Genomic DNA, 9,071 nt, shown 5'->3' on the forward strand with positions numbered 1-9,071 from the left:
AAACAAATACAATTTTTGTTTTGGGCAACGCTTCTCCTTAACTGTAGCCTCATAAGCGAGAGCGTTCCTTCTCCTTCCTTCCCATGCTTTGTGTTTTAAGTAAAAGCTGATTACTTACTCGGATTTTCATATCTTAAAATGAAGACTTTTTTTCATAATGCACATTTGAACTACATGTAAGATAATCTCAAAAGTATGATGCGATATGACCATTTCAGTAGTCTTGCCCGTTGATGCAGAACAATCTTTACAAGGCATTGATAAGACGTCACTTGGACCAGTGTGTGCAGGTCTGGTCTCCTGGTTTCCGAAGTAATTCAGATACATCGGAGAGTGTTATAAAGATGATATTTGGATTGTCAAATGTAGATTATGAAGTGAGATTAAGAATTTCTGGACTGCAGATGCCAGCAGACAGGAAAAAGAGAAATGGTATGGCTAGATATTATGATAAATTTGGCAACTTAACTTGGTAAGTGGTTTATAATTTCTTATTCAATTTATAGGAAACTGTGTGCATTATAGTTATTATACCAAACTAGCAAGCATTAACTCATACCGAGATTGCAGAGTTTCTCTCATTTTTTATCGTACCAAACAGACAACCTGTCTCCAGTAAAGAAACGCTGTTAATAGTCAAAATACTAACCTAATAGCCTTAGGTTAGTATAAATAAGCCGAGTATTAAGTTATAAATAGAATGGTTATAGAGGTCAATTATAAGTTATAAAAGGTCTCGGAATGTCTCGTTTTCTTGTCTACGATGGCTTCAGGTTTTTTTTTTTTTTTTTTTTTTTTTTTTCCCGTGTATGGGTGCCTTCTATCTCTGAAACTTTGGAGTCAGAAAGAAAACAGAAAATCTGGTTGAAAACGAGTTTAGAAAACTTATTTCTGCTTGTGCATGTATTAACACAAAATCCGTTTCACAGTGCTGCAAAAACGGTTTCACAAGTTCTATATATCCTAGGAATTGACTTTTTTTTTTCATTTGACGAGAGTAGTAGGGGAGCCACTAGTGACCAAATGCTTCCGGTGGGCGTGGCTTCTGGTAGCCACTTCTGACCAAATGCTTCCGATGGGCGGGGCTTCCTGACGTCATTGTGAGTGACGTCATGAGTTGGAATGTTAGGAATTTCCCTGTGGGCATATATGTGGGCTTCAGTTCTTGTGTTTTGGTTCGCGTATGGAATTATGGGTGATGGTTGAGATAAGGAATCGTGACGTGATTGGTTGATGACGTCATTGTGTGCATGGCTTCATGGGTCTGGAATGTTTGGGATTTCCCTGTGGGCATATGTGTCACTGGCTTCGGCTCTTGTGTTTTGGTTCGCATATGGAATTGGGTGATGGTAGAGATAAGGATTCGTGTTGTGATTGGTGGTGCACTAGTGACCAGATCAAGATAAGATAAGGAATCGTGACGTGAATGTTTGTTGTTATGAGATGTAGATAAGTGACGTCATTTGTTATTTGTAAATAAGTGACATTGTTTTGAATGGAAAGGGAAATATATTAGTGTATAAGTAATCGTGTTGTCATTGGTGGACACTTCTGACAAGATCAAGATAAGATAAGGAATCGTGACGCGAATGTTTGTTGTTATTGAGTTTGGAATTTCGCTGGGCCCCCCTTCTGTCAGAAATATCACGTGGTGTTTTGGTTTGGCTATGGAATTGTGGGCGATGTTTTTGAGATAAGATATCTTGTAATTTTCCCAGGGTGACACACATCCGTCATTGTCGTCATGTTTTGTTTGGTTGTCTAATGATGGATATACTAATTTCCAATACATTATGGGGTATTTCTTTCTTTCTTTCCTGTTAAAGGGAATTCTTAGAGTAGAGTTGTGATCCTGTCCGTGTTTCGAGGTTTTCTGAATAATTAATTATATACTGGTGTCACTCAAACACACATACGTTTTTTTTCATATTCTATTTTTTCATATTTCATATTTTTTCATATATACATATTCTAATCAAGTTCATATTTTATTCATAATTCATCCGAATATTTTGATTTGTCTAAAATTAAGATCTTAAAATTCAATAAATAAATAAATAAACAAATCGTATGTGTATTCACGGTTATTTCAAAAGTGTTCTTACTTAAACATACATAACACATCAAAGACACTTTTGTTCTTTTAAGTTTACATATTTATTTCACAGATATTATTTACAATGCAATATGCAGAAATAGGAATTTACATATATCACCAATGCAAATGGTGTTTTTCTTGGCGTAACATTTCTTTGATGAGGCAAGTTTGATTGCCTGATTTTGATACCACTTCCCAAATGATTATGGAAATTTCTGATGTCACTAATATTAGCAGTACTGCTATAAAAGCAAGTAACTGCCACTTTTGCGATGGTTCTTGATTTTCACCTGCAAAGAAAAAAAATTCATTGATAGCAATGGAAAAGTTAGCAGATTACTATAATCCTAATACATTAGTTAGTTTTTCAAGTGTCAAAGCTTTACAGAAACATACAAATTTGCCACATGAAACCGTGAAAAGTTGGTTAACAACACAACCTACTTATGTGACATAAACCCATTAGAAGAAAGTTTAAACGCAATCAAATCAAAGTCCCGACACCTTTACACACTTTTCAATGTGATTTGGCAGATATGTCATCCCTTGTAAAAGAGAATGGGGGTGTGTGTTTCCTTCTTGTATGCATTGATTGTTTTTCCCGATTTGCGTGGGTTCGAACACTGAAGAAGAAATCAGCAGACGATGTTGTTAATGCTTTCGAGTCTATTTTTAAAGAGGACGTGCCATGTTACATAAACACTGATCAAGGAAAAGAGTTTTGCAACAAGAAAGTTCGTGCATGGTTTAAGAACCATAATATTCATTTCTACACGACCAGGAGCGAAATGAAAGCACCCATTGCAGAAAAAACAAAGATCTACAAGTGGATGACGTATACTCAAAGTAAAAGTTATACAAATGTATTGCCGACCCTTGTACATACTTATAACCTCACACCACACCGCACTATCGGTATGGCTCCTTCCCAAGTTAACCTTCACAACGAGGATCGTGTTTGGAAATATTTGTACGGAACCCAAGAGGAGACTACCAAACCAAAATTTCAAGTAGGTGATAGTGTGGTTTTAAGTGATGATACCCACAAATTTAGAAAAGGGTATTGGGGTAACTGGACACGAGAATTGTTCACTATTGCTCTGGTTATTAATAGAAACCCTGTAGTATATAGAGTTCGCAGTCGGAACGGAGAGATAGTGGAGGGAACTTTCTATGAACCTCAACTGAAAAAGGCTAATATACCCAATGAACTTCCGGAAGATGTGTATCTAATCGAACAAGTACTTAAGCAGCGCAAACAGAAAAGAAAGCTTCAGTATTTTGTTAAGTGGCTCGGTTATCCCTCATCGTATAATTCTTGGGTTCGTAGCGAAGATGTTTTACTTAACCCTTCCCAGTAATGCCAGTATGAAAATGTTTCCTACAAACACGCAAACGAAATTTCAAGTGGAATTACCACACAAGATCAGACTTAAATGTAAATGGGAAGTTGCTCTTGCCGAAATTCATCTTCCGGGAGAATTTAATAACATCGATTCCGGTTACGATGAGTTTCATATGATACGTGCAATTGGGGGAGGTGTCAATATCGAGAACAACAACATCGCAGGAAATAAAGTTTTTGAAAAGTCTAAAGAAGGATTTTACAAAGTGTACAAGATTCCCCAAGGCAGTTACAATTCACCCTCTGAACTTCTTCAAGCAATGTTTTATGTGAGTTCTGTGATTACTGGAAAAAAGAATACAAACAACACTATTTCTCTGACAGTCCCAAAAGATTACAACCTTTTGTTTCCCAAGGAGGCCGCAGGTTTGGGCCTTCTACTGGGTTTTAATCAGATTGGTGTTAAACTGAAAGGTACAATCACAGGGAAATATCCAGTTGATATAAAGAGGGGTGTAGCCGCATATTTTGTTTATTCTGATTTAATACAAGAACAGATAGTTGGTGATACATGTGCACCATTGTTACGAGTTGTTCAGTGCAGCACTAAGTGTTCCTTCGTTTTTGCTCAACCTGATTATTATCCGTTACGAAAACAAACATTTCAGTCAATTAGCATTGAAATTCGTTCTGACAGCGGCGAATTGTTCCACTTTCGTGGTGGCAAGACAATAGTTAAATTACAGTTCCGACAAGTGAAGGATGACTGATTATCTCAGATATTACACATTGCAGGCAGGTGGGGCTCAAATGTTTACGGGCCCCCCCAATACAGCGTGGTACGGATTAGGTAGCATTTTCAGAAGTGCCTTCTCCTTTCTAAGTCCACTTTTAAAACCTGCAGCTCAATTTGTCGGTCGTCAAGCCTTAAAAGCCGGTCAGCATATGATAGGAGATGTATTGGAAGGGGTACCTGTACGTCGAGCCTTTATAAACAGAGCATCAGAAGCTGGGAAAACCATTGCTGAAAAGGCTCAGAGTCGATTACTTCAGAGAGGTCAAGGAAGCAAGAAGAAAAAAACGAATACTAAAAAACGCAAGCGAGATGACATCTTTTGCTGAGGATATGATGTCAGAGTTAGATCTTTTTTCCCACCCTCCTGTCAACATGTGTGTGGAAAGAAGTTCTTATGTTACCTACCAACCAATATCCAGTACTGACAGTGGCGGTCCAGTGGAATTTTGCATACCAGGTACATCTGAAGAATACTTGGATTTGGGAAACTCATACCTACGTGTTCGTGTGCGCATCACTGACAATGATAATAAACCTATCGAAGATTCTTCAGTTGGTGTTGTGAATAATTTTTTCCATTTCCTGTTCAGTCAAATTGACGTTTTTCTCCAAGATAAACTAGTGAATGTGGCATCAGACACGTATCCTTACAGGGCTTATATTGAAAACCTACTAAATTATGACAGAGATGCTAAAAACAGTCAACTGACAAATGAACTATTTGTTAAAGATGATGTGGCTAATGTTAGTGATATGTTTACCAAAAGTGAATGTGGGATGCGTAGACGACAATCTCGAATTAACCAATCGAAAAGTGTCGAGATGCTTGGGCGAATACACGCTGACATCATGCATCAAGACCGGTACTTGATCAATAACGTTACTGTTCGTGTTCGTATGGTTCGCAGTTCTCCCGAATTTTGTTTACTGACTGCAAATGCTGATTCTAAGGCTAAAGTGCAAATTGAAGAGGCTACATTTTTTGTCCGCGAAGTCAAAATAAATTCAAAGATTCAATTGGCTCACCTGTCTGTGTTAGACAAGTCAAACATGATATACCCCATCAATCGTGTGCAAGTGTCTTATTTTTCAATTCCCAAGGGTATGTCAGATGCCACACGAGACAATCTGTATCTAGGTGAAATACCATCTAGATTAATTATTGGACTGGTCGCTAGTGATGGATTTAATGGCACTTTCAACAGAAATCCATTTAATTTTCATCATTTCAATCTGAATTTTCTTGTAGTGACAGCTGACGGTATTCAGTATCCCTCACAACCTTTGACTCCGAACTTCAAAGAAAGGCATTACAGCAGATGTTGCATGTCACTGTTCACATCACTAGGTAAATGGAACAGAGACTGTGGTAATGACATTTCTTATGAAGAATACGTAAAGGGAAACGTTCTCTATGGATACTTATCGCCAGATCAAAATGCCGTTGCCCCCCATGTCAGCCTGTTAAGAAGAGGAAGTGTGCGACTCGAAGTTAAATTTGCTCAACCTCTTCCTGAAAACATCACAGTGGTTCTTTATGCAGAATTTGAGTGTACGTTATCAAATAATAATATACAAATAATCGTTCTGTGTTACTGGACTATGAACACTGAACAATTAGTAAGCATACTAGAGTTAGAACCCAGCACGAGAAAAGTGGGTTTCGGAGTTTGTGCTCGTGATGAATTGCCACAATATCCGATCAGAAAACAACAGTCGATGCGTAGTGAACACAGATCCGACCTGGTTGCCAGGACAACATTGGCAAGCTATCTATATTAAAGACAAACACGGTGATTTTTTCGATAGCTTCGGTCGTCCACCCGAAAACGATATTGTTAACTTTCTGAATATTAATACTAATAAATGGTATTATAATTCTGTAGCTGTACAAGCTAAGGAATCTGTCGCGTGTGGTTTGCATTGTGTGTATTTTTTAATATTGAGATGTCGTGGTCTTTCTATGCAAAATATTATTAGCAAATGTTATTCTAAGGATTTGTGGTTAAATGATATTGTAGTATCTAATGCTGTTACAGATCATTTACTGAAAATAAAAAAAAAATAAAAAAAATAAAAATTGTTTTTTTCACTTACCATTTTTTCCAAACCAGTTTCTTATTCCCACGCAGCTTTCGGGGAGATAGAGAGATGAATTTGGTACTCCTTCTTCGAGCTCTCTTGCGGGGAGGGATTGGAGTGGAAGCATTTTCTTCACTGGGACTGGCTGACGTTGATGGTTGATGGGAATGGTTCTGGGTATTTGGTTTGTTCAGTAAAGGTTCTGGACGTGGTATTCTATGTTCCTGTTGCTCTCCTTCTGTGTGAGCCAATTGGTTTTTCAACCCTAAATACTTTTGCAGAACATTTAAATATGCTTTTACTTTTTCATCTGCATGTTTATTTCTTATTTTTAAAATGGCACTCATTTCGTCATCGAGTGTGTACAATTCACGCTCCTCTGGTGATTGGAGAAGCGTAAATTTTTTAAACATATTCATTTTCTAATAAGTGAAGTCAATAAAGGAACAATGATACTGCCTAATAATGGGAACAGTGCTCCTCCGTGCTGTAAAACCAATTTTCTTCTGGTTATAAAGGGAAGCGATTTGTTACTTAGTGGTCTTATAATTTTTTTCCTTCGTAGGCGTGACTTGTGTTTTTTTTGTAGTGGAATATTTCCACATAAAACATTTTGCAGATTTCACAGAGTGTGGTGATTTGGCTAGAGGTGCAATGTTTTAAAGCATCATTTGCTTGTTTGGGAGAGGAATGAGATAAGTACTTGATGAGATATTCATAGCGTTTGAGTCTATCAGCCATTCAGGGATAAATACTGTATTGGGTTCTTCTCCTGGCAAAATCCGTGACCTCAAGCGTAAAATATCAGGTGTTTCCTGTCGAAAGTCTAAAACTAAATATGAATGGGGTTCGCGTGTTGCATCTTTATAAATCTGAACTAACACGTTCGTTTGTCCTGGAAATACTTGGGAAGCTGCAGAGTCTCGGGGATTTTTAAAAGCAATAACATAATGGCTATTGAGAGAAATTGTACGAAAATGTATACCTTTACAGAATAAATTTTGTGTCAGTAGAATGACACTAAGGTTACGGTGATGTGAACCTTTTATGAATACATCAGCTATTTCCGTGCTGTCCTTAGCCTGGTGAACCAAATCATCGATTATGAGTAAATTTCTCACATTAGAATCAAATTCAGGTAACTTCAAACCATTCACGAATTCTATATTGGTAAATTTTTTAAATTTATCTTGATTTTCACTGTAACAGTAAACGATTCGTTCCGGTGGTGGTTTGATTAGTTGATTACAATGTTCTATGAGAGACAACACGAATGTTGTTTTTCCTGACTGAGTAGCTTCCGAAATTATACATGTAAATGGATGTATGAACATATTGAAAATGATAACATAATAAGACTGTGATTGTTTTTATATAATCAGAGATCATGTAAAAACAAATAGATACTTGTTTTAATATCAAAAAAATCTCCTTGTCAAATTTTTTTTTTTTTTTTTTTTATCACAGTCACCATGTAATCATGCCAAGACGAATTTTCTTTTTGAATTCTAAGGAAAAAAAGCTATTCTGGAATAATAGTAACAATAACATTGATGTAAAGAATGTACAAGAGAAGGGCGACACTGCAAATCATCGTGTTGGGAAACAACCATGGATTTTTACCTACCAGGTAGAATGTTGTTTAGTTTTCTGTCCCATAGATGGCATCTTTTGCTTATGGGGTATGGGAGTGTAAGGAATTATCCTTTAAAATACCCATAGGGAAAAGTGCATGTGTCTGACACTATGCGCTTCGCAAAAGTGTATCCAAATCTTTTTGTTACGGAGGTCGTTTTGAGTTGACAGCTCCATTTGTCTCTGTGGACAGAAAATGGTACAGGAATTTGGATGTTTATTGGCTCACCCCTTACTGCTGCAATCATAGATTCCCGATTAATCTCAGTGGCCGCGCGAGAATTTAAAGTAATGCCTTTGCATCTGGTAACAATCTTACCCCCCCCCCCCCCCGCGTTCTGTAGGAATAAGATTTGGGGCCTGTGGTAATAAAGTCACCGTCGAGTTCGTCACCTAGCTCCCCAAGGTAGTGACCAATGGACGGTGAGTAATCGCCCGGTTTTTCAATGAAAATGACAGAATCAGTATCTGTGTATAAAAGCCGTCTTTGCAAAGGTTCCATGACCTCGTATAACTTTATCCTACCGTAGGCAGCTACAAATGAGATGACAGCATTCCCTTTCCTATTTTCAGGCTCAGTGCCTTCAATAGGAGAGTAGGCAACCATCATCTGCTCTTCTGAAACTAACCTGGCATCTTGGATAACTTTACTGTTATCTAAAAAAAAGTTCTACGAGGTCTTCATAAGAGGAAATCACCTGGGTCTGAGTTCTTAACATTCTCATGCCAAGCCTTCCCCATAGAGAATTCAAACAAAGCTTAGCAAGTGAACGTTTACCAGGGTTTTTACTAATGTGTTCACTATTTAACATAACACCTTCCCTTAGCAAAAACTCGTCCAGATAAGCCTGTTGGTTTTGACCTTCAGGCCATCCAGATGCTTCTTGTTTCAGCTTCAGAAAGGTATCAATATAGTGAGCAAAGAAGTTTTCTTCCCCTTCAAATTTTTGAGAAAAATGCCACACCTCGTAAAATTCAATAACTTTATAACCGCGAGAACGTGTTAAATCTAATTCGGGACTGCACCAATAACCTGTAAATGATCGGTCCGTATGAGAGCATAATGGGGCCATTTCGGAGGCACACTTTCCACACAGGGGGAAGATTAATTTTTC

The 9,071-nt window shown here is 37.6% G+C and overlaps 1 long non-coding RNA gene across 1 annotated transcript; it reads right to left on the bottom strand.

Moving 5' to 3' along the window:
* Positions 1 to 2,141: 2,141 nt before the first annotated feature.
* LOC150099831 (uncharacterized) lies at positions 2,142 to 6,472 on the bottom strand. Its single transcript, XR_016549331.1, has 2 exons — positions 6,337 to 6,472; positions 2,142 to 2,388 (listed from the first exon to the last, which is right to left on the bottom strand). It is a non-coding gene; the product is annotated as an uncharacterized LOC150099831 (long non-coding RNA).
* Positions 6,473 to 9,071: the final 2,599 nt, after the last annotated feature.

Source organism: Typopeltis vanoorti, chromosome 14, assembly GCF_054136105.1.
Source record: "Typopeltis vanoorti isolate ZY-2024b chromosome 14, IOZ_Tvanoo_1.0, whole genome shotgun sequence".
Lineage (NCBI taxonomy): Eukaryota > Metazoa > Arthropoda > Arachnida > Uropygi > Thelyphonidae > Typopeltis > Typopeltis vanoorti.